A 25897-nucleotide genomic window follows, 5' to 3' on the forward strand; every position below is an offset into this window, starting at 1 on the left:
TCTTCCTCTCCCCACTCCCCCTGCTTGTGTTCCCTCTCTTGCTGGCTGGCTGTCAAATAAATAAATAAAAATCTTAAAAAAAAAAGAAGAGAGGGAAGGAGCCCTCTCTGGGGCTTCATTTTTCAGATGTGTAATGAGAACAATTGCAGGGATACTGTTGATTCAAATGGTAGCTCAGTTCTGGGGACCAGGACATGCAGGTGTTCTCGGGATATTTTTCTTCAGTTCCTCTCCCCACTCTGTGAAAACCCTCCTGGCAAAGTGGCTGCCCAGCCTTGCAGTGGTGGAAAACAAGGCGTCTGTCTTTTCCGGGTGTGCACAGGGACCTGCTGTGACTCTCATTTAAGAGCGAGATGCTTCCTGACCAGAAATGACTCAGATAGATTTGTTGGCGGAGGGCTGCAGCTGCCATCCTGGGATTAATTTGGAAATGCTGGCTCAGGATGGCGGGGCTGCTGGCTGCCCACGAAGGTCAGGCCTTCTCTGAGCCTTCTGTCTGGGTCACTCTTGGGCCCTCTCTCTGAGGAAGCTGCCACCTTCAGAAAGGAAATGACTGGCCTGCAATTCACCCCTGGAAAATTCTGCTAAGGCTTCTCTCTGCCCTCTTGTTCTAGTGATGGCCGCTGAGGGAGGGTGAGTGGGAGGGTGTTTATTCGATTGTTCAATCAGCAAATTGTTATTCAATCAACAAAGATTTGTTCAGCACCTCTGATGGGCCAGGCACTGTGCTGGGTCTGATGACAACAGAGTTAAATAAGGTATTGTCTCTGTCCTCAAAGGATTTCAGTGTTGGGACATGGGGTGGGGGGCACAGTCAGTAAAGCAACCAGCTTTTGGTTTTGGGTCGTGTTGTGATCTTAGGGTTGTGAGATCGAGCCCTGCATCGGGCTTTGTGCTCAGCATGGAGTCTGCTTGAGATAGTCTCTCTGATAATTCTCTCAGAGATGCCCTCTAGCCCCCTCCCCCAATAAACAAATAAATCTTAGGCGGAGAAAAAGGATTTCAGCCTCACATGACAGAGACATGAAGCTGGTAATTACTCATTGGGACATTCTTACATGTTGAGACGCGTATCAGTCAGGCCCTCCGTTTGCAAGTGAGAAAACAAAACCTCAAAGTACTTTAGGCAAAAAAAGGTAACGTCATCACGTCACTGAAGAGTTAAGGATGATACATTCAGGTACGGTTTGACTCAGGGGCTCAAAACATTTACCAGGATTTACTTTCTCTCCACCTCAGTACCTGCTTTCCATGGTTTTGATTTCTGTGGTAGGCTGAATAATGGCCCCAAAGTTGCCTATGTTCCAATCCCAGCAAACCCGTGAATCTGTGACAAAAGGGATTTTACAGACGTGATTCAGTTAAGGATCTTGAGATGGGGCGAGAGTATCCTGGGACATCATAAGGGTAATTTAACACCGTGGTCCTCATCAGTGAGAGAGACAGAAGAATCCAAGTCAGACAGAGATGTGAGCACAGAGGTAAAGGCCGAGGGACGCCACAGCTGGAAGGGGACATGAGCCACGGAACGTGGACAGCTTCCAGAAGGGGCTGAGAAAGGCAATGCGCGGATTCCTCTCTACAACCACCAGAAGCAACACAACCCTGCTGACATCTCGCTTTTAGCCCAGTCAAGGCCCATTTCAGACTTCTGAGCTCCAGAACTGGAAAAGATAATACATTTGTGTTGTTTTTACCTCATATCTCCCTTGGTACGAGTCTAGAAGAAAAGATACAATGTTTTCTCCCTGGTAACTCTTACGCAAATCCTAGTAATGACTCTGATTGGCCAGGCTGGGGCCACAGACTCCGCCCCTTGGGGGTGGAGCCCCACCTGAACGTCGTGAACTGAGCGTCTTGGCAGGTGGAGGAATCCAGAGAGAAGCTCCTTAGTTAAAAGGGGAGTGAATGCGGTGTAAGCTAAAAATAGCCACGGTTCTCTACAGCAGAGGGAGAATTCTCACTCAGAGCGCTGGAGGGCTTCGGGAGATTGGGTTTCATTCCCAATTTCCTGTCTCCCGAACTGTGTGACCTCAGGTAAGTGGTGCCGCCTCTCTGGTCGTTTTGTTTCCTCACCTGTAAAATGGGACTGATGGCCACGGCCTTGCGACTTCCTGGGGCGGGATCTTCCTTGAGTGGCAGGCCAGCTTTGAGCCGCTCCTTGGTTCCTGTCAGCCTAACCCCGGGATCATAGAGGCTGGGCGGGCTCGAGCTTGGGGGCGGGCGGGGGGTTGCTCTTGAGTTTTTCTCGGTGGTTTTGCTTTATTGGGGCATTCAGTGGAATCTTCGTCTGGTGACTCAGACTTCAAAGGAGATGGGCCTCCCGGGTCTGGTGGTGTGTGAGAGAGCGCCGTGGCTCCTTCCTCTGTGGGCTCGGGGCTCCTGACCCGTCGGCGTGTATCTCCCGCTGGCGCGGTGCCCGCCGTGTTGCTCTGTCAGGGGTTCCTGTCCGAGGAAGGCTGGGACTTCGGCCCATTTGTGAGAAGGAAGGGGCTTCCTGAGGGCCAGTTTGTCCCCTGGTGAATTGGGAGTGGGGGCCAACGGTCACATGACCTATTCATCCGGACTCACTGGCTGCCAGTGACAAAAGTCAAATCAAACGGGTTCCAATCTCCGCTCCGCCTCTTCCTAGCTAGCTGTGTGACCCTGGGCAAGTCCCTGGACGTCTCTGAATGCCAGCTCCCTCACCTGTAAAATGGAGGTACCCGTCTGTGGGCAGCGGGATTTGCTTTCTGCGTCCAGGCTGCGGCCACTAGGAATCCCCGCGGATCCCCACCCTGCTCAGTAACTGGATTTTTGATTAATTGCAACCCAGTGGAATTATACCTTCGGACTTCCTCGCCTTCCCTGGCCATTTGGCTTCTGACCCATGAAGGGGGCTGGAGGCTGCCTCCCAGGCCCCTGCTGAGGCTCTGCACCAGAATCTGGCCTTCCCCTGAGGTGCCCCTGCTTTCCTTCAGCTCTTCCCGATCCTTCGAGGGCGGCTGCCTCTTGCAGGGTGAGGAGTCAGCAATTTGTGCTGTAAATTGGCCAGTGGAGGATTGCTGGTCAGACGGCGGACATGACCCTGGGGATCTTTGCGTCCTCCTGGGACTGGCCTCCTTGGGGTTTTGCTTCTGTACCAGGCCAGGCCTCCACCGAAAGCTTTGTCCTGTGTGGGAGGCAGAATCCCAAAACGGCCCCAAGGAGGGAGGGTGAGCAGGGGGGTGTTTATTCAATTGTTCCACCAACAAATTGTTATTCAGCCAACAAACGTACCTCCTCTGTGTGTCCACCTTGTGTAATCCTCACCCCCTGAGTGTGAGTGTGATGGGACAGGCACTCCCTTGATTAAGTTATGTTATTTGTAAAAAATGTGAAGGTATGGTCACTCCCGTGTGACAGTACATAGAAGTTTGTGGTAGTAGATAGGAGAAAGTCTCAGCCCCATCAGTCTGTGTGCAGCCCTCTTCCACCACTCCCTTCTCCGCCTGAAGAAATCCATAGTGGGAGAGAGAGAAAAGATGTTCAGACTTCGCTTGGTCTATCAGTTTGGATTGGATTTGTCTGCGATTAACAGAAAACCCATTTAAGAGTTGATTAAATGAAAGAGCAATTACTTTTCTCTGACCCATAAGAAGTCTGCAAGCAGGTAGGCAATTGAGGGCTGCTGTCTTCAGGGACACAGGCCCTCCCTCTTATTTTGCACCACCATTCTTATCATGGCCTCTAACTTTGTCCCTTGGCTACAATATGGCTGCTGTAGCTCCAGTCATTGTGTCCACATGTAGGCAGGATGGTGGGAAAGAGGACAGGGCAGATTCCAATAAGTGACAGGATAAATACACTGAAAAATATCCATACAATGAAATGCTATTCGGCATTAAGTAAGAACGAGCTACTGCCACAGACAGCAATGTAGGTAAATCTCAGATTCATTTTGCTATTTAGACATTTAGATGGCTTCCTAGCTGCTCCACCTGCCTCCAGGACTTCCCGAAAAAAGCGAAACTTCTCTAACAAGACTCACAGCGCCCTCCTGGACTAGACTTAATATCCAGACCTAGAGCTGAGTACACCAGGCCCTCCCAACTGACCCACAGGCAGCCTCAGCCGCAGACTGACCTTTCGTTCCTTGTGCTGGTTGGCTCCTGCGTCAGGGTTTTTGCATTCACACACTTTCTACCTGGAACCACTTCTCCAAGCTCTTTGGCTGGCTGCCTCCTCCCCACCCGGTTTCGGCTCAGGTGGAGGCTGTGTGGGCAGGCCCTCCCTGACCTCTCAGGCACTGGAATCCACGAATCATCGTGTTTGCTTTCATCCCTGCCCTCTGTGTTTCTTTGTTTCTTTTCTGTCTCCCCTGGAGGACGGAGGCCCCGAGATGGGGGCTGTCAGCTGTCTTCTGGGGAACTCAGGGCACCAGGGCACCAGGCTCCTTCGCCTGTCCCAGCCGAGTGAACGAGAGCAAGCGAACGGCACACACCGCTCACACGCGTCCGTGCCCCCCAGACCCAGACCCACTCACACGCTTCGTCCACCCACCCGGAGCTGCACAACCGGAGATGCAGACTGACCCTCACTCCCAAAGCCCGCTGTGCCCCTGCTCCCACCTTGGTGAGGGTGGAGCCAGCGTTGGGTTATTCCTGTTCCAGGCTGACCTCCCTCTTCAGAGCTGTTTCTGGGATTGCTGAGATGTTTCCCACAGGGAGGCGGAAAACAAAGGGCTTTGAAGGTGCAGGGAGGGGACTGGGCTGGGGTCAGTGCCAGGGAGGATCGGAGCTGTCACCAGCCCCCAGCTCTGGTCTGGATGTCTCAAGGGGGTGGGGACAGGGGACCTGGGACCCCCACTCAGAAAGCCTCGGGGGTGGGGCTCCCATAATGGGCCCCTTACTCCCAGCTGTGGCCTCCACTGAGCCCTCTTGTGGGGATAGGGACATTGGAGAATGAAGTTTTTGGTGTTTGAGATGAGGCCACCTAGACTATTCCTCAGCTTTTGTGCCTGCCACCTGTCAGGTCAGCAACCTAGACATTCCTAAGATGGCAGCCAATTCAGTTGAACAGTCATCAGTGAGCCAGGCAGGCCCTGGTGGTCACCTTGCCAGCAACCACTCCCTCCCTTTCTTTTCCAGCAGAGCCTGGATTTTATTTGGAGGGTGAGTTGCCTTGTCCTGGGGCATTAATCAGATAGGTCTAAGGAAATCCTGTTGCTGGTTGATCCAAGGTGGGCATGAGATACAGCTCTACCAGTGGGATGTTAGGGGGAATCTGCTGAGGGCTGATTTCCCCCCTTTAATAAGAGAGAAGCACATGAGAATGAAGTTCCTTTTGCTGCCTCACCTTCCTTACTGCATGGTTCACTATTATGTGAGGGAATGTTGCCTGGAGCCACAGCAACTGTTTTGTGACTATGAGGCAAAACATGGCTGACCCACCGAGGATGGTGGAGCAGAAAGTCAGTAAGCTTCTAAGTTTGTGGAGCCAAAATCATCTGGAAATTGACACTCTCCAGATTTCTTATATGAGATCATTAAATTTCCTCGTAGTTGTTATCTGCAGCCAACAACATCCCGACTCATTTTTTTTTTTTAAGATTTTATTTATTTGTCAGAGAGAGAGCACAAGCAGGGGAAGCAGCAGACAAGAGGGAGAAGCAGACTCCCCGCTGATCAGGGAGCCTGATGTGGGACTCGATCCCAGGACCCTGGGATCATGACCTGAGTGGAAGGCAGATGCCCAGTCAACTGAGCCACCCGAGCGTCCCAGCATCCCCACTCATTTGTAGGCATTTTATGTGGCCTTCTTTTCCCAGCCTCCTCCCTCCTCAATTAGGTAGTACTTACTCATTCGTCAGAGCCCAGTTCAAATGCTCCTTCCTCAAAGGAGCCTGCCCTGATTCCCTCCGTCCAAGGGCAGATGACACTTCCCTGCTTCACAGTCCTTCTAGCATCGTGACTCTAAAGCCTCTGGAGTTCACAGTTGATAAACGCCAGGCTCCTACAGGAAACCGAACACATCACGCTCCACGAGCCCACTTGTTGCCACTCAGAGCTGTGCCTGGGGTCGAGGCTGGTGCTTCACAGGTGCTCAGCGAATATTTGTTGAATGTGTGAGTGAATATTCTGGACCTTAAAAGATCTCACAGTCCCAAACCATGAGAGACCACAGCATAGCAACTAGAATGATAAAACTAAAAAGATGGGCAGAGTCAAGTGCTGGTGAGATTATGGAGGCCCGGGACTCTCATGCTCAGCTAGAAAGAATGCAAAATGGTGCAACCACTCTGGAAAACAGCTTGGGAGTTTCTGTAGACGTGAGTCACACACCCACCATGTGACCCCACCGTCCCACTCCTGGGTATTTACCCAAGGGAAATGAAAGCATACTTGTTCTTGTCCGCCAGCATCCATAGTGGCTTTCTCTGGAGCAGCCGCCAGCCGGAAGTAGACCAACGGTCCATCAACAGGTGCACGACAAAACAAATGCTGCTTTCTCCCCACCATGGAATACTAGTCAGCAAGAATCCAGAGTGAACCGTCGGTACACACACTAATGTGATGACTCCATGTGCTTGGGCTGCACGGAGGAAGCCAGACACGCAAAGCCAGCAGCCTGGGCTGAGGATGGACGGGGCAGCGGTCTCTGGAGCGCAGTGAGGAGCTCATCGCTGCAGAGTGGAGGCCGTGTCCTTACAACGTACCGCAAGGTCCTGAGACCCCTCTGATTGCATTTTCTCCCTCTCCCCCATCCACTCCTGCCCACCTGGCCTCTGCCCTGCTCCCCGAACCCAGCAGGCTCCAGCAGGCGGGCTCCCACCACAGGCCTTTGCACGGCTGCTCCCTCTGCCCGGGACACTGTTCCCTCAGACGCAAACACAGCTCAGACCCCTCGTCAGTCTTGCCTTATGCTTGATTTCCTTTTTGGCACTTCCCTCCATCTGGTAAAATTACATGTATACACACACAAACAGCAACATGGTTGGCTCTCGGAATAATTATGCTCCATGGAAGAAGAAATGAAGGAACCCTCCTGCGTGATTCCATTTACACGAAATGATTTCATTTCTACGTATTCTCATCACTTGCCTCCTGCCTTCAGAACGGCATTGTCCAAAGTAATAGCCAGTGGCCGCAGGTGGCTACTGAGCCCTTGAAATGTGGCTGGGGAGACCGAGGAACTGAATTTTAAACGTGACTTTGTTTTAATTAATTTAAATTTAAAATGAAAAAAACCAAAGTAGCTTTGATGATGTGGGTGTGAATATTAAAGGAAAATGCTTTTTTGATGTTCGATGCCTGGAAGACTTCTAGGTCTCTGTGGAATAACTCGGGTAGGTCCGTCTACCTTTCCAACTGCCGGCTTTCGGAAATCTAAATACAGATCAAGTGCTTCCGGTGGGGATTTGCGGCCGCGGTGGGATGGGTGGCAGGTGTGGAATACACGGTAGATTTCAAAGTGTTCGGGTGAAGAAAAACAAAAAAAGAATGTAAATATCTCACCAATCATTTTTCATGTGGATTAGAAGCCAAAAGGATGATGCTTGGGCTCGATGAGGTTTTATAAAATATTACACTTAATTTCATCTGTTTCTTTTTCCTTTGTGCATTTTTATTAATGCGGCGACTTGGAGAGTTTGAATTCTGCATGTGGCTCACTCGTGTTTCCACGGAACGGCGTGGCCCTGGGACGCCGGCTAGGTGAAGGCTGCGCAGAGCACACGCAGCCCTCAGCTGGGCTCACTTCATGGATGGCTTCTAGAAGCTGGCCTCCTGTGTGCCCGGCGGAAGGGATCATCTTCGGTTTGCTGAACGTGGGCGCCTGTCCGTAGAAGCAGGGCATTGCCACCCACAGGGAGAGCCCGGGCACGATGAGTCAGTTCCTGCCCTGGGAAGGGGAACTCGGGCGTCTGCTTGGACCTTGTCATCACGGCTCTTCCCCAGATCCCGGGGGCCAAGCGCCTTTTCCCCTGCGCGCCCCGGCCGGGTTGGAAATGGTTGCATCATTTTGTACCCGAGGCCTGAGGGCATCTGAAGTTCAGATCTGCTGGAAGGAGACCAGCCTGTGCCTTGTTCTCCCCGTGAAACGCGAATCAATACAGCATTGATCCAGGGGATCCTGCCTCCCTTACCAAGTGCCTCCGAGCAGCAGGGTCCAGAACCCGGGGTGGGGGAGCGGGGTCACACATGGGCTGCCGCTTGCAGGACGGATTGTGCACACTGGCTCTTGGGCTTTTTTTTTCAACGTTAAAAAATATGATGGCCAAAAATACATAACGTAAAATGTTCTCTTTTCATCATTTTTAGATGTGCAGTTCAGTGGCACTAAGCACATTCACGTGGCCGTTTCACCATCTAGAACTTGTGCATCCTCCCCACTCGCTGGCTTTCGGCCTCGGGGAAGGGCAGGGCTGGTGCTGGAGGGTCATGGGAGAAGGCAGGTGTCTCAGCCCAGGCTGGATTTCCTCTCTGCTTCTCTTTAGGGGCAAGACCTCAGGAAATGTCGCAACAGTCACGTAGGGTAATTCCGGGAGGCCTAATCAAGAGGCTGTTTGCAAAGATGTGGGCAGGCATGGGGAAATCCTGGGCTAGACATGGAGATGTTCCCACCCTGGGCTGGAAGAGGGGAGGGGAGGGAGAGTTCCAGAAACCCAGCAGCAGAGAGGATATTGGAGAGGTGCCCCTAGGGTGGAGGGCAACAGCCAGCCCCGGGGAGCCCGTGACCTCACACTCCCCCAGGGCTCTGTGGGGGCTGCCCTTTGGCCAAATCCATCCAGCAGGCAGAGAATGGCTGGCTGTGGGTGGTGTGGGTCAGCCTCAGGGCAGAGAGCCTGGGCAGGAAGGAGGAGAGACATGGGCAAACAGAAGGGACTAGAGCACAGGGCTGATTCGTTTTTTAGTGTAGCAAACACCTGTCTGTCTTCATAGCATATGTTCCTCCTTCTTCTGGCAACTGCCCTACTTTTCATCAGAGGCTCTGGCGTCTGCTCTCCGACCAGAGATGGTGCAGCCCCACCTCCAGGGACAGGGATCTGAATGTAACACAAAATTCCCAGCACCCATCTCGCCACTATGTGGCATCTGTGAATGAAGCCAACATGGAGGAGAGGACAGACTAGAGAGTGGGGGTGAGGGAGAGACTCAGACCTGATGACATTACCTAAGGCCCTGGATCCAGCTTTGCCTGAAGCTGAACTATTCCTGGAATTTTAGTTACTTGAGCTAAAAAAAAATTCCCCTTTTGCTTAAGCCAGTTTGATTTGCATTGGCTTGCAAGAAAGATTCTGAACATTATCAGCTTTTTCTCCCCCCCCACCTTTTTCTTTTCTTCTTCTTTTTTTTAAGTTCAGCAAGAATGCTGAGCAAGCACAGATGTGGACAGCACCAAGCCGTCTTCTGCTTCTGGTCTTTTGGGTCATCATTATCTCAGCACAGAGCCAGCAGTGGGCCTGCAAAGGGTGGGGTCTGTCAGGGACTGTCCTGCCAAGCCGGGTGTGGCACAGGGAAGGCAAAACCCATTTGCCTGTTGCCTGGCATCAGGTGCCCCAGGGGAAGAGGTGGGGAGCCTGGTGGTTAGAACACTGGCTCTGGGTCCAATGGATAGCAGGTCTGCTTCTTATTAGCTGTGTGGTCCTGAGCAGCCTGTCAGGACAGGCAGCAACCTTGCAGGGTGACTGCCTTTGTAAAATGGGCCAACGTAGGAAAGAAAGGCGATAATGGTGGCGCCCGGCTCTTGGTAAAGCCCAGGGAGGCTGTGCACAGGGCTCTGGGCTTGAGTCCCTGCCCCAACACTTCTTGGCTGTGGAACCTTGCGCACATCCCTTCACCCTTCTGTGCCTCAGTCTCCTTGCCTAGAAAATGTGGATGGCGATAACGTTTCTTCCTTATGGAAGTGTCACGGGGACTAAAGGATCACATCTAGACGAAGCTGGTAGAACGGCAGCAGGCACATGGTGAGAGCATTCAACGCACCTGCTCTTCTGCCCAAAGCCTGGTAGACAGTGTTAATATTGGCAACATTCATGATCTCTCATGCTCTTGGCAATTCTCCCTGAAATCTCACTCAAGTTCCTCCCGATATGTCTGAAGACCATTTGGCTCTCGTTTCTGGCCCAGCATTCAATATTTAACCTCCAAATGTCCCAGTTTCCTCATCTGCAAAATGGAGCATTTACAGTTCTTAATTCACAGGGCTCTTATCAGGATTAAAGGAGGCCACACTTGGCATAGCATGTGCCCCACGCATGCACAGGGCTCAACAAATATGAGCCATTATCAATGACAGTATTATTCCTCCCAGCAAGATCTCAGAGGAAAGCCTAAGGCTCATGCCAGTCCAGTAGGCACCAGGGCCCACACGGCCAGTTTCTTCACCTCGTGCTATAGTTTTAAAGAAAACAGTAAACTAAAAAAAATATATGCATTTGTAGTTCTTAAATGAGAAAGGTGGTGGTTGGAATTTCACCCGTTTTCAGCAGAGAAACATCAACTAGCTCTTCATTTAGCGCCTGCCCTTGTTCTAGCAACTTCCTGACATTAACCAGCCCTGAGAGACCCACAGAGGTCTCATTCAGTTCCTTGCTTGGTTTAAGAGGTCATGTGGATCAGTAATGTTCCAGGCTTTGGTGTCACCCAGCCTGGTCTCCCAGGCTGGCTGTATCAATTGGGTGATCTTCGGCAAGACACTAGAATAAGCCTCAATGTCCTCATCTGGAAAATGGAGATAATTTTACTTACCCTGCAGTATGAGGGTATGCATCAGAGCAGTTTTCCTCAAAAGACATTGGTTTTTGTGTGTGCCCCCCCCCCATGCAGGACTTATCAGTGCCTTTAATATGCCCAGTGTGCATCTCTAAGCAAGGATGAGAACATGCAGTTTTCCATGGAATCCCTTTTTCAAAGGCATCTTTGTGCTTCAATGCCTATGCTTCACTCTGGGGTAGTGATGAGGACTGTGAAGACACTCAGAGAGTGGGGTCTGCTGCAGTGATTACACCACCTCTTTGACCCTTGCCCTCCAGCTGCGGTTAGGAGGGAACAACTATCTTGTGTGGCTGCAAAGAAGATAAAAGCCCAGCAAGCAAATGAGTTGATTGATTAACAAAGCATGTGAAAACACTCAGATAAAACAAAACTTACCACCTAGGGAAGAATGAGTTACCAGGTTAAACAGAAGAGGGCCCTGAAGAATAACCGAGGTCCCTGAAGTTCTTCTGGAACATTTCAAGATTATGGAAGTAGAGGGTTCTGTGCTGGAGGTAAGCAGGAAACAAGAGTTGAACAAGTGTGCTGATACAACTCAATGTATTCATTATCCATTGTTGTGTAACAAAGTACCACAAAATTAGCAGCTTAAAGTGACACACATTCGTGGTTTCTGTGGGTCAGGGGTCTGGGCATGGCTTAGCCGGTTTCTCTGCAAGGCTGCCATAAATGTTGGCTCATCCGGAGGCCCGACTGGGGTCAGAGGGCCAGACTTGCAAGTTCACAGGGTTTTTGGCAGGATTCAGATTCTTATAGGCTGTCAGGTAGGGTAACCAATTGCTACGGGCTGAATTGCTTCCCCTCCAAAATAATGTACATTCAAGTCCAACCTCCAGCCTCTGGAACAGAGAAATAAAATTCACTCGTTTAAGCCCCTTAGTCTGTGGTACTTATTACGGCAGCCCGAGCCGACTAATACACTGACCATCCCAGTTTGCAAGAAGACAGGACTTTCAGGTTTAAAACGAGGATAGTCCTGGGCAAGCCAGGGGTTTCCAGGGATGTGGGGCAAATAGGAAAGAGTTGGCTACCCTAGCGGCTGGGCTGAGGGCTCCTGGTTCTTGCTGACCGCCAGCCTGGGCCACTGTCAGTTCTTAGCTGGTCGCTGGCTGGTGTCCACCCTTGGCTCTATCGTGGGGGCCTCCCACAGGGTCACGTGCTTTGTCAAAGCCAGCGAGAAGCCACAGGTCCCAGTGACACTGCAGGAGAGGTGTGAGTGCCAGCCGGTGGGGGTCACAGGGACCACCCGAGAGCGTGTCAGCTAGCCTTGCTGTCCAGATTTGCTTATGACTCTTAGAGAGTGTTCAAGTAATAATAACAGTTAATGCTTTGCGGGGCCTACCATGTGCCTGGCAGTGTTCTAAGGACTCATTTAATTCTGTACCAGTCAGGGAAGGTTAGCTTTTGCTGCAGTAACATGTCCCCTAAATCCCAGCTTAATAATGACAGTTTCTTTTTCTGTCCCTGGTAGGTCAGGGCAAATAGCTCTGCCCTCGGTAAACAGAGCAGTCATCGTTTGTAGGGAAGTGAATGCAGTGAATCATGGTGCGTTAGGCACAGGCTATTAAAAGGACACATACCACTTCCACTCAATTTGAGTCACAGGAACACACCTACATTCAAGGGGGTAGGGAAATGCAGTCCCACTGTGTGCTGGGGCCGAGAATCAGACAGCCAGCCTCTGGCTTAGGGGACGTCCACTAATGACTAGCCTGCACCCCCACAGCTATTATGAATAGGTACAATTATTAGGCACATTCTTCAGATGAGAAAGCCGAGGCTCAGGGAGGTTAGGTAACTTGCTCAAGGACATACAGCTTTTAAGTAGCTAAGTGAGGATATCATCCCACGTCCTCGAGAAAACCTTCACATTTCTCATTCATTCCAGGTCCGTTTCGGGACTACTCTGGGACACACACATGCAAGCACACACATCCACACACACCCCCAGACTGCACGGCAGGGTGACGGTTTGGAGCATGTGGGGCTGTGGGAGGGCCCCTCCAGCCTCCCCTTATTCCTTCTGCAGCTCAGCTGAGATCACTGTGATTTCCTGTTACTTTGTAATAATTTATGGCAAATCTAATGTGCCCGCCACTGCATGAGCTCATCCGAATCCCCTTCTATTGTCTGAGCCTCATACCAGGAGACGTCCTCCGAGGGCCCTGGTATCATCACTTGGTGATTTATGGCGCCAGCTTCCCTGACAATTGAGGCCGACCCAGTTGGAGGCTCGCCGCGCTCAGGAGAGACGGCAGAGAAAGATCTGGTCGGTTTGTTTTATCCCCAGAGGAGAACAAACCTGAGGAGCGAAGATTTTCAGAAGGCTCCAACCAGACAGCGCATTACATTTTCTGCTGCTGTGTCCTTACAGAAAAACCTGGCTGGGCTACAGATGGCTCAGAGGCTTCCCAAGCTGACGGTGTTTAAAATCAGCCTCAGACCTGCCCCTCCAGCCACCTTCTCCTCTGTGAATGTTAACTTCACCTTGGTCGCCGGGCTAAAAACCTCAGAGTCATCCCTGACTCCTCTTGTTCTCGTGCCTAACATCCAATTCATTAGAAACCCTGTTGTCTTTATCTCCAGAATAGATCCAGGGTCTGACCACTTTTCACCACCTCCACTGCCCACATCCTGGTTCACACCACCGTCATCTCTCTTGCTTGGACTGGTGTAGTAGCCTCCTTCCCAGAGTCCTGGCAGACACCTTGGCCCCAGTGAGTCTAATGCCCACATGACAGCCAAGAGGGATCCTGTTAAAACCCTAGTCATGGCTGGTTGTTCCTGTGCTCAAAAGCCTCCCATGGGTCCCACCTGCCTCACAGTAAAAATGAAAGTTCTCGCTGTGGGCTCAGAAGTTCACATGCTCTACTCCCTTCCCATTCCGCCTTTACCTCCCAGTGTTGACCCCTTTGCTCACTCAGCATCAGTCACACTGTCCTCCTTATAGTTCCTGACATTTGTCAGGCACATGCCAGCCTCCAGGCCTTGGCACTAGGCTGTGCCCTCCTCCCTCAGATTCTGGTGGCTCATTCTCTCTCCTCTTTTAGAAACTTGCACCTCCTGGCATTCTCTGCCCCTCCCCTGGTTTGTTTTCTGTCCTTAACACTTACCAGTATCTGATATATATATCTGATATATATTTAAAATATATCTATATCTAAAATATATATATTTTATTGCATGTCTCCCCCTGCAACTGGAATGCTAACATCTATAGCACCGGGAATCTTTCCGCCTTGCTCAGTGCTGTATCCCTTGTACCTAGAACAGCAGGTACCTTGTACCTGGTACTTAGTAGGTGCTCACTGAACTTTCACCGAGTGTGTGCATTCAGATGTCAGTTAAGCACTTACTGAAGGCTCTCTGGGGTCACAGCCAAAAGCCAGCCTGCTGTATACAGTCCGGTGATAGAGTTGGGAGAAGGCAAAGAGGCCCCCAGTGTTATAACCCATGTGGCCAGGACCTCTGTCTCGTCATCGTCAGAGCTGGGGTGCCCATGGGGTTTTCCACCCCGGGATCGCTACGAGGATTAGCAGAAGGGGTCTTTGTAGAGCACCCGTAAGCAAGCATCAGCCAGTGTTATCTTGTTCGGTTGAACTAGTGGGAGGGAGAAGGGAAAGGACATCCGCTCCATCTTTCCGGGAACAGCAGTCCTGCCGCTGCTGTGCTTTAAAGCAGAAACTTCTAAGAGTTGCTTTGAGTTGCTCTTGACTTGTTAACAAAACCATATATTGTTCCCTTCTGTGGGTATCGAAGTTGACAGCTATTAGCTTCGATTTTACCTTTGTCTTCTCTATTTTGGAAGCAGCGCGTTCTCTTTTTAAGGTCTCAGACATTGTCTCCAGCCCTGGGAGCTGGCAGGCTCTGATTGCCATGCCCGCGGGGACAGCGGCTGCCAGGACCGGAGGCCGGTGTTGGAGCATGCCCCCCCTCACCGCACCCCCCGCGCCTCCCCCGCCAGTCTCCCCAGGCCTCTTCCTTTCTGCAAGCAGTCCTCCCCTTCCTAGCAGGGTCTTTGCACCTGCCGAGCCCGCCTCCCAGGACGCTTTTCCCTTCCCTCTTCACAAGGACATTTTCATCGCCCTTTCTCACGTCTCAGCTCCATCTGTATTTCCCCAGGGGAAGCGTTTCCTCATCCCCCGAGGCTAGATCAGCTCCCATATTCCGGGGGCCGCAGCAAAGTGCCTCTTGTTTGGAACACTAATTACAGCTGACATTCATGCACGCGGCACATTGTTTCGCGTCCTCCTCCTACATGCCCTGTGCTGTCTACCGGGGCAGTGACTTCTCCGCTTTTGTTCCCAATTGTTTCTCCAGCACGCACAGTGCTCGTTGCACAGTGCCGGCTGGCAGGCACTCAGTAAATATTTGTGGAATGTATGAGCAAGCGGCCCACACTTGGTGTCTAGTAAACAATGGCTTCTTGAAGCAAATAGCACAGTCTGGCGCAGAGCGCGCGCGTGCCACATTGCCATACCAGCTCCGGTTCTCCGCCCTCCCTGTTTTCACGCCTTCACAGCTCCTCCCACTCGGGAGGGGGCGGGGCTTACTCTCCCGCCCTTTGACCTTGGCTTTAGCTCTGTGCCAGGTCTCCGCTGGTCCACAGAGACCTTGCTCGATTTTTCTCGCACTTTTGCCCCTCCGCCACATCACGAGGAGCACATGCTGAGCTGCAGCTGGTCCCAGAGGGAGGATGACAGAGCTGTGAGGCCCAGCCGCTCCCACCAGCCCACCTGCAGCTCCACAATCCCCGCGGGGTGACGTCAGCGGAGTCCGCCAGGTGAGTTGGCCGGGGGAGCCGGCCCGGAGCAGCCGGTGCCTGCCAGCTTGCAAACGCACAAGCCACGTCAGGGCTCCCGCTTTATGCGCCGGGCTCCTGGGGCTGTTCGTTACGCAGCTGATAGTGGGCGTTCAACAAATATCTGTTGAATGTTTGAACATGCAGCCGGAGAGCAGTGAAAGGCCTCCAGATAAAGCACCCAGCACCACGTCTGGCACACAGTAGGTGCTGCATACGTGATGTTCCCTTCTCCCTGCTTCTTCCTCCCAACAGTAGTGGCTCACGGAGGCACGTATTTGGACATCTTGGCAAGCTTTACGTGGTCCACACTTGACTATAGTGACAGGTCACCCCCAATCCACTGGCCCCCTGTGGCTGCCTTTTGTTCAACAGGGCCTGTCATTCTTGCATTCTGTCCTGGCAAAGACTCCTGTCCCCGAGGCAAAGAGGCCTGGGTCCAGGGGAAGCCACTCCATAGCCCCGACCACGGGTGGCTGTCCTCTCTATGTGCAAAACTGGACTGCTCTCTACCCGACTTGGCTCCTGCTATTTACTATAAATAGTCAAATAAGATCTCCCCCCACACCCCTTCCCCTTTCACGTGCAAAAGCCATAATTATTTCAGTGCCATTCCCTGTCACCAGCCCTTTCAGAAGACACAATTAGTGCTGTCTGGGGACTCAATATTTCATGTTTGTACACAGTGATTATTTCAGCAGAGAGGGTGGAGAGGGAACCTGGACCTGTGCGGGGTCTCTGGGACACCTTTGCTCAGCCTCTGCCATGGAGAAGTGAGCACCTGCTCAGTGGGCAGCCTGGGTTTCCCTCTGCCCCCTGCTTGTGCTCTCTTTCTCTCTCTGACCAATCAATCAATCAATCAATCAATTAAGGACAGGGAGGCAGGATGCCCCGGGCTGTGGGTCTGTGCCCCCATGTGGCCCCTTGTGCCCTCGCTCAGGCATAACCTCAGCCAAGGCATGGCATTTCTCTGCACCAACTCCCTGTTTCTCTGAAATAGATTTCAACTACTACTCATCAAAGATGCTGATGCCTACAGGCTCCTATCCAGGGCTCACCTCTCAGCGAGGGCTTCTGATCAGTTTATTTTAAAACTGCAGCCCTCCTGACTTAGGTCAAGTTTCCCAGACGCAGAGCCTGAGACAGGGATTCTTTCAGGGGTGATTTATTGGGGAAGAAGAGGCAGGATTGAGCCCAGGAAAAGTCAAGTAAGCAAGCGGTGTCAGCTGATGACCAGCCTCAGCCTGGCCCCACGCAGGGCTCCGGGCCCTGGAGGGCACACTGCCCCAGGGTCGGACCCTTTTCAGCCAGTGGGTCAGCATGTATGTGTGTATGTGTGATAGTGGGTTTTTTTTTTTTTTTTTGCTTTACTATTTATAGTGGTAAAATATACATGCTATAGACTCAATGTTTGTTTCCCCTGCAAAATCCATATGTTGGAATTCCACAATACTTGTCCTTTTGCGTCGGGCTTACCCAGTTGTGTTTTTGAGGGTTCGTCCGTATATAGCATGAGTCAGCACTAGGTTCCTCCCCCTCCCCCACTCTCTCCATAGCATTTATTTATTTACTTATTTATTTATTTTTAAATAAGATTATTTATTTATTTTTGTCATAGAGAGAGAGAGAGAGAGAGAGAGAGCACAAGCAGGGGGAGGGGCAGAGGGAGAAGCAACTCCCGCTGAGCAGGGAGCCTGATGTGGGACTCAATCCCAGGACCCTGGGATCATGACCTGAGCTAAAGGCAGATGCTTAACCATCTGAGCCCCCCAGGTACCCTCTATATATGTTTAAATAGACTTTAATTCTTAGTTCTGGATTCACAGTACCTTCACTCCTTTTTATGGCCAAACTATATTCTATTGTATATAGAAACCATATTTTGTTTATCCGTTCCTCTGTTGACAGACACTTGGGCTGCTCCCACCGTTTGGCTACTGTGGATGGTGATGCCACGAACATGGGTGTGCAAGCGTCTGTTTGTGTCCCTGTTTAGGGGGCCCAGGTTTCTGTCCCTCCTGCCCACCATGTCAGTCAGTTGTAGGCCCCCTGCGAGGGGGTACACCCAAGTGAGTAACTCGGGCCCGGGTGAAGGCCAGTCCCCAGAGAATGATGCAGCCGGGCCCGCATAGCCAATGCTCACAGCAGCCAAGGAAAGGGAGTGCTGGCCAGTAAAGGGACCTGGGGTTGGGGTACCAAAGTTGTCCCCTGCACTTGCCACCCCTCACCTGCCTCTTTGGCCTCCCAAGAACTTACCACCTTGACATCTGCTGTAAGGCACTTACTTCCTTGTTGTCTGGCTCCCCACTCTAGAAAGTGAGTGTCAGGAGCCCAGCACTGTGTCTGTTTAGCTCCTGATGTGTAGTAGGGCTCAGTACATATGTGATGAATGAACGAGTACCATGTGCTGAGCAAGTGTGCCAGGTCTTGTACGCACATGCTCTCTTAGAATTCTCACTGTAAGTCTGGGATGTAGGCGCTGTGATGATACCTCTTTCACAGAAGGGGAAACTGAGGCTGGGATTGTTCAGTGAATTGCCCACAGTCACAAGGCGTATGAGCGGCAGAACAGGAACATAAATCCAAGGGCATGCTCCTGACAGCTGAGACGCTTGGCCCCTGTACGTTGTGGAGTGGACTTTTCAACGTGTGCTTCATTCATACTAATTCAGCTGCATAGTTGGAGAGAGGAATTTCAACGTGCGGGCAGCTGCCAGGCCATCCTGCGTAATGAGCAAGGCTGGAGCGCAGACCCACCTCTGCCCTTGCCACAGGTGGTACTGGTCCTCTCGGGCCCATCTTAAGGGGAGCACACTGCCGTGCTGAGGGAGCCCAAGTTAAGAATTTTAAAATATGTTATCGAGGAACTACACAGTAAGATGTACAAATCATAAGTGTGTAGCCTGATGGATTCTGACACATTTACACTAATGTCATTAGCATCGTGATCAAGATGAGGAAGATTTCAACCAACCAGAAGGTACTCCTATGCCCTGCAGACCCTGCCCCTTATCCTCCGGGGGCCACCGTTACTGGGACCCCTATCACCACAGATTCCTTCCACCTGTCCCTGAACGGCGGCTGGCTTCACCTGTGCAACATTGTCAGAGCCTTTCACGTTTCACAGAAGGCACAGTTTGTTCTTTGTTGTCTCTGTGTGGTTTTCAGTTGCTTACCTAGATCGCAGTTTGTTTTTCATCCTAGTGCTGATGGACGTTTGGGCTCTTTCCCCTCTCTGGCTATTCAGGTAAAGCTGCCGAGGATGTTCTTGGCTATGTCTGTTAAGGAAGCTTTGCATTTGTTTTTCTTGGGAGAATATCCGGAAGTGGGATTGCTGGGTCATAGACTAGACATGGAGCTACTGACAGTTTTCCAAAGTCATGGTTCCAATTTTCACTGCCACCTGCACTGCACGGGAGGGCCGGCTGCTCCACGGCCTCACCCACACTTGGCACTGCCACCCGGAGTTACTTATTTTTGATGTAACATGGTACCCAAACATTGTTCCAATGTGTATCTGCCCAATCAGGGTCCAATCGGGAAAACAGAAACCACTCTAGGTGTTTCAGCAAAAGGAACTTAATGCGGGGAGTTGGTTGCACAGGTGATGGAGGGGCCGAGAAGCTGGGAGTCAGCCTGGTGATCATAAAGGCAGGACGCCACTGCCAGTGCGAGACTAGAGGGACGAATGGGGGAGGGAGTGGTACCAGAACTACGGGCGGGGGTCTCCCAAGGGAACTAGAGCTTCAGCGGAGCGTTTTGGCAGGAGCTGGAGGTGCAGTGGAGATGCAGAGATAGAGGGAACCACGTCCGGAGAAAGAGCGGGAGAAATACCCAGGCTGCACCCTCCGTCCCACCCTCCAGTTCCAACGGGCACCTCCCATTGGCTGACCCCGGATGGAAGCCAGCCAATTGGACCGCCCAGTAACTAAGGGTTATAGACAGGGACGCATGCGCAGGGCAGCCCCAGGCTGTGTCGCACTTCTTGTGGGATGTCCACCGCTTACCTTATGGGCTTTTTAAGAGACTTTTAAGGATAACTTTGGTTATCTTAAATTTTTTACTTAATAGTTCAATTTAGAACTGAATCCGCAGGTAAAGATTCTCTAGTGATACTTGAAGTCTGGGTCGTTATGGTGCTCACGCTCAGGCCAAGGGTCAGCTGGTCTCATGTGATGATCCCTGTCCAACATGCCAGAGAAAACAGCGAGCTACCCTCTTCCCACAGGAGGACTGAAGGGCCCTGGCGGGGTGCCTGGGCTGAAAGCCGGTCAGCCTGGGTTGAGTTCCTGCCTCCCTGTTGAGAGCTGTGTGACCTTGGCCAAGTTTCTCAACCTCTCTGAGCTTCCGCTCTAAATGGATGTGGTGTGTTGTGGAGATGAAAAAATGAGATAGGCTGCATAAAGCTCTTAGAACAGAGCCCGGCACATAGTAGACACTCAAGAAATGCTCGTCTGCTTTTCTTTCACGAGCACCTGGGGTTGGTGCCCTTGGTGCTTTTAACCGCTGTCACGTGTATGAGCCCAGGCTCCCAGCTTTAAGGATGAGGATATCTGGCATCGACTAAAGGAACCCTCTCAAAATGGACAAGCAGCTTCAAAATCTTCCTGCAGAGAAGTGGCAGATGGAAGATAATTCTAGTAACAGAAGAGCAGGTGAGCTGCAAGAAAACAGCTGAGTAATAGAGAAGTTCATGTGCATAATTTCCAAGTTAAGAAATATTCATATCACGGGGGTTGGTGCTCAACATTTATTTTTATTGTCACGGGGTACAATCAGAAGTGTCTGGACCACTCCGGTTTGGCTGACCTTCAAGGAGCGTGGCGTCGCAGAAGCCAGCCCTCATGGGACTGAGCGTGTTCCTGACTGCTAGTGTACCTTTTAGTCATGCACCGCAGAATTTTCACTGGCACGCGGTTCAGCTTTAAAAAAATTTTTTTTGAATAGTTACACATTTATCGTAATGCGTATGGGAGAAAAATAAAGTTGCACATATGTCTTTGGGCAATATTGGTGGAAAAAAATCTCCCCAAAGACATACAGAGTCCACATGGGTCCAGTATTTGTACATAAATTCTTGTGAAGTATGGCTTCAGCTCTGTGTGAGCAAATATTCAGAGGAATGAATTTAGTGAGAATGAGAAAGTGGTTTTTATGACTGTCTGTTGTTTATGGAGATGTTCTGTGTAAGAGAAAGCATTAAGACACACACAGGAGTGTTGCCCGCCCACTCCAGGTTTGGAGGCTGGGTGGGAGGGAGGGGTAGAGGATGCTGTTTGTGGGAGGAGGAGGTTTTAGCTGGATGTGCAACCTTTCATTTCTGTAAAAAGAGAGATCTGAAGCAAATTTGGCAAAATGTTAATACGTGTTTAATCCAAGCAGTTGGAGATATACAATCTGTTACATTATTAACTTTACCCTTTGTGTGTTTGAAATAGTTTGCTATTTCCAAGATATGGAGAAAGTGAGTTTGGAATAGGGAGGGTGTAATAACTGTTGGAGTCTGGTTTGTTATTTGAAATATTTTTCCCCAAGTGGGGAATACCAGACACGTTAGAAGGATCTGAATCACATTGTCTGTACACATGAGTTCAAAATATTCAAGCATAGTGGAGTCCCTCTGTCACCACCTCTATGATCAGTGCTAAGGCTTTGGGAACACCCTCAAAAAAGGTCACCTCCTCTCACCCAAAACAAGGCCACCAGGAGGCTATCCCAACCTCCCTTGAAAACCTGTGACTACTCACTTTCCTGCCATCATGAGTTAGGAAAATCTTTGACAGAGAACCCCAGTAATGGGGACTTAAAAAAAAATAGAATTTACTTCTCAGAGGTAAACAAAATCAGGAGGGAGTCGTGGCTTCCCTCTTGTGGTCTGAAAGGACTGCTGTTGCTCCAGCCATCTCATCTGAATTCCAGCCAGCAGAAAGGAAGAAGGCCAGAAGTTGACCATTCCTCCTCCTTTTAAGGATGCTCCCCAGACATTGAACATACCACTTCCACTTACATCTCAGTGGCCAGTGCTGAGTGGTTTGGCCACACCCACCTGCAAGGGAGCCTGGAAAATGTCCTCTATTCCTGCCAGCTGTGTGCCCAGCTAAAAGTCAGGGTCTCTATTACTAAGGAAGAGGGCCATTAGATACTGGGGGACTGCTAGAGCAGTCTCTGCCACAGGGCTATGGGCGTGGGAGGCCTACTTCCCAAGGAAGGGTCCTGGGCCATTGCCCAGTCACTGCCTCTTCTAGCCCTGGAGCTCAGGTGGGGACCTGGGAGCCATGGCCACAGAATTCCATCCTGGCGACCCCAGTTTGCCCACCACAAGGTTCTTCGCTAAGTTCTTTGGTTGGCTCTGACTCTAGGATTTTGCTCAGTCTCCCAGGGTGTATGGAGCAGATTCAGGGATCTTCCAATAGAAAGGAAAGAATTTTTTTTACCCCAGCATAAAAATAATAGGTACTTATTATATTAAACAGAAAAGAGAAAATTGAAATGTGGAAATGTAAAAGATTTACCCCAAGTTGCACCATTCAAAGATAATCAGTGTTATTGACATGTGGGGATTCTTCCTTCTAGACTTACATCTACATATAATTTCTACTTTTCATTTTAGCATGGTTATAATCATACGAGGTATATGCTTTTCTTTTTTTTTTAAGATTTTATTTATTTGTTAGAGAGAGAGAGAAAAAGAGAGCACAAGCAAGGGGGAGGGGCAGAGGGAGAGGGAGAAGCTGAGCAGGGAGCCTGATGCAGGACTCAATCCCAGGACTCAATCCCAGGACCCTTGGGATCATGACCTGAGCTGAAGGCAGATGCTTAACCAACTGAGCCACCCAGGTGCCGCATGTATATGGTTTTTATTTGATTTCTTCATCCAGCCTTGTAAATAAGCCCTTTGCCGACTCATCGCAGCCCTGGTTAAAATGGCTCCATTCTGTCCCAGCTGGAGGCTGGGTGTCTCGGTTTGGTGGGGTAATGGGGACAGTCCTCTGTTTTTTCTCCCTTCCATACTCCATCTTGAGCAAGACATGTCTATGGCTTTTGCCTCAGGGAAGGGATATGACAGAGATAGATTTCAAGTCACTTTCTGGCTTTTGTTTTCCAAAAGCCTCAAGCTTCGGGAGCCCTTAGAGCACAGGTTTCCAAAGGAGGATGCACTGGGGAGTGGAAAGATTATCCTGAACAGAGTTCCCCAACCCCGGCCCCTGTTATCTGTTTGCACGACCCATTCCAACCCTCTCTCTCTTGCTTTCCCCCACCAGGTGCTGGAAGTCAAAAATTCACCTTCAGTCATCCTGACGGCAAGGGTGGCTGTGTGATAAGCTCCTTGCTCATGAAAGGTAAGCAGAAGCTGGCTGGGAATTTCTGGGAGAGCCTTTGCTTCTCCACCAGCCCCACCCTTCCTCCATTCCCCTTCCAGTATGCTTCCTCACCCAGTAAGAACTGTCTGTGACCCAGGAGCCCAAGCCCTCCCACGCGCCACAGTCCCCACCATGTCCTGTTGCTCCCCATCGCTGTGGCTGGCTACGCACCATTCCTCCTTCAACCGTCAGCTCCAAGAGGGCAGGGATGGGTCCCTTCTCTTCAGTCCTGTCTTCTCATGGGACCCAGTGCCTGATGCAGAGTGAAGTGCCTAGTAATCTTTGTTGAATGACTGATCTGGCATGAGCTGCTGTGTTTTCTGTGCTCAGCTTGATTAATGTTTTATGTTACCTGCTGGGTCCAGGTAGGCATTTGATTTTACAAGTCCATGTGAAAGTGTTGCTTTTTGCTAGTCAAAGTAGAAAGAATACTAATGATTCCTGACCTCTGAACAAGGCCTTAAAGGATCCACACCCCCAAAGGCAGCATAACTCAGTAAGAGCAGAGGCTGGCAAGGTTTTCCTGGAAAGGGCCAGATGTAAATATTTTTGGATTTGTGGGCCACACTGTGTTTTGGTTACGACTTCTTAACTTTACCAGTATAGTGTGAAAACAGCCACAGACAATATGTAAATGAATGGGCCTGGCTGGGTGTGTGTCAATAAAACTTTATTGACAAAAACAATCAGTGGGCCAGATTTGGCCCGAGGGCTATAGTTTGCTGACCCCTGCTTTAGAGTATGGATTCTAGAACCAGACAGCCTGGGTTCAAGTCGATTCACTAGTGGTGCAACTTTGGGCAATTTACTTAATCTTTCTGTGAGTCAGTTTCCAAATCTGTCAAATAAAGAGGGTGTGTCATTCCAGGTCCAGCAGGAGACAGTGTTTCCCTTGGATGATCCAGGGAAGGAACTCTTCACGGAGGTGGGCAGAGTGAAGGGTAAAGGGGTTGGCAATAGCAGGTTTGGTTTCTTCTCCTGGCTCTGAGAAGGCAGAGGGAAGAAATGGTGTTATAATCATGGAGTGAGCACCAGAGCCTGCTGGCAAAAGCTGTGGTCCAAGAAGATGGAGCCATTGTAAGAACTGGATGAGATGAGAGGGGCCTAGAGGAAAGAACACCCCGACCTCTCTCTCCTCCTGCCCCTCCAGTCTCCTGCTGCTCCCTCCCACCGGGAAGCCCAGCCAGAAACCGGAGGATGCCTAGGTCTGCCTCCTGGTGCATAGAGCCCAGTGGGGTGTGGGTGTCAGGGGCAAACAGATTATCCAGGACTGAGGCTGGTAATGACATTATAATTACGATTTTATTTTTTTATTTTTTTTTAAAGATTTTTTTTAAATTTATTTATTCGACAGAGATAGAGACAGCCAGCGAGAGAGGGAACACAAGCAGGGGGAGTGGGAGAGGAAGAAGCAGGCTCATAGAGGAAGAGCCTGATGTGGGGCTCGATCCCTTAACGCCGGGATCACGCCCTGAGCCGAAGGCAGATGCTTAACCGCTGTGCCACCCAGGCGCCCCTATAATTACGATTTTAAAAACACACCTGTCTGGAGTTTGTACACCCATGTTCATAGCGGCATTCCTCACCATAGTCAAAAGGGGAAGCCAGCCAAGTGTCCGTCAGCTAATATGTGGAGAGACAAAATGTGGCCTGTCGGTCTGGTGGAGTAGTATTCATCCTTGAAAAGGAAGGCGAGTCTGACACCTGCTGTCACATGGATGGACCCGGAGGATAGCATGCTAAGTGCAAGAGGCCAGTCACAAACGGATAGCTACCCTATGGTGGCACTTACATGGCACCCAGAGGAGTCCCATTCATAGGAGTTCCCATCCACAGGTTTGAGACAGACAAGAATTGTGGAGGACACTGTCCGCTGCAGGCCACGGGGTTCACATGAGTCAGTCTGTGCACTGTGCTTACAACAGTTCTGTGCACCTGCGCGTGGCCAGTGCCACGGCCACCATTTGCCACCATTGTTGTTCCATGGGAGAAATACAAATCCCCGTCTTGTTTGAGCCGCTGCTGGGGGTGGGCGTGGTTCTGGTACATGCTGCCAAGTCAAAGCCTGATAGGGATGTGCACGGCTCTGTGCCCGAGGCTGGCCGGAAGCCTGCCCCTCCCAAGGATCCTCCCCCACCTCCAGCCCCCGTCTCCGCATCCGCACCCCCACCCCACCCCCATTCAGCTGCAGAATTCAGTGGGGAGGGCGCAAGCTCGCAGTAAAACAGAGGAAGCTGCTCCCATTCTGGCTTTCCAACAAGGAGGGCTTAATGAGGCAATTAAGCAGAACTATTTTCTCTTTATCTCCTTCTCCATCTTCCTGAGTCTGTCAGAGCATCCAGCCTGGAGGGCCCTCAAAGATGAGAGGAGCCTGTCCTTCCCCACCCCCCACCCCCCAGTTTCAAGAATGGGAGAATAGGACTCAGAGAGGGGCAGTGGCTGGGCCAAGGTCACACAGCGAATTGGTGGGACCACACCCAGAGCCCCAGGACCCTGGCAGGTGAAGAGTGAAATGGGGATGGTGGCCTGCTGGGAAGCTCAGAGCCTGGACAGAGAGCATGGTCACTGTGAGGCCCCTGGACTGTACCCATGTGGGGGACATGGACCCTGTGGTATCAGGTCAGCTGAGTCTTCAAGAGAAGTTAAAATCTACATTTGTAAGGAACACCATATAGTAATTCAAAGTTCAAGAAAACCGAGTATAGGCCAAATAAAGAGGTCCTTGCTGAAAATGTCTGCACTTGGATATTGTGCTGCTGTGGTGGACATGCCCACAGGGTGGATAGGGAGGAGCGTAGGGCCCAGCATGGTGGACACCTGGCTTCTCCTGGTCCCCTGAGTAGTGATGTGGGATCTTCTTGGACTGCCTACGTTCATGTCCTCTCCAAGATCCCCCTTACAGCCAAGGGGTCTGTAGCAGCCTGGCCATGCACAGTGTATATGTTGTGCACTGCACAAGGGTGCCCATGAAGAGGTCATCAGGGGTGATTTCAAGCCAT

The 25897-nt window shown here is 51.0% G+C and overlaps 1 long non-coding RNA gene across 1 annotated transcript in view; it reads left to right on the forward strand.

Moving 5' to 3' along the window:
- The window catches only part of LOC117795305, a 77525-nt gene that overhangs the window by 1180 nt on the left and 50448 nt on the right, over positions 1 to 25897 (forward strand). The window contains exon 2 of the long non-coding RNA XR_004619276.1: positions 22800 to 22877. This is a non-coding gene — a long non-coding RNA (uncharacterized LOC117795305). The remainder of the gene's footprint in view (positions 1 to 22799; positions 22878 to 25897) is intronic.

The sequence above is a fragment of the Ailuropoda melanoleuca genome, chromosome 12, assembly GCF_002007445.2.
Source record: "Ailuropoda melanoleuca isolate Jingjing chromosome 12, ASM200744v2, whole genome shotgun sequence".
Lineage (NCBI taxonomy): Eukaryota > Metazoa > Chordata > Mammalia > Carnivora > Ursidae > Ailuropoda > Ailuropoda melanoleuca.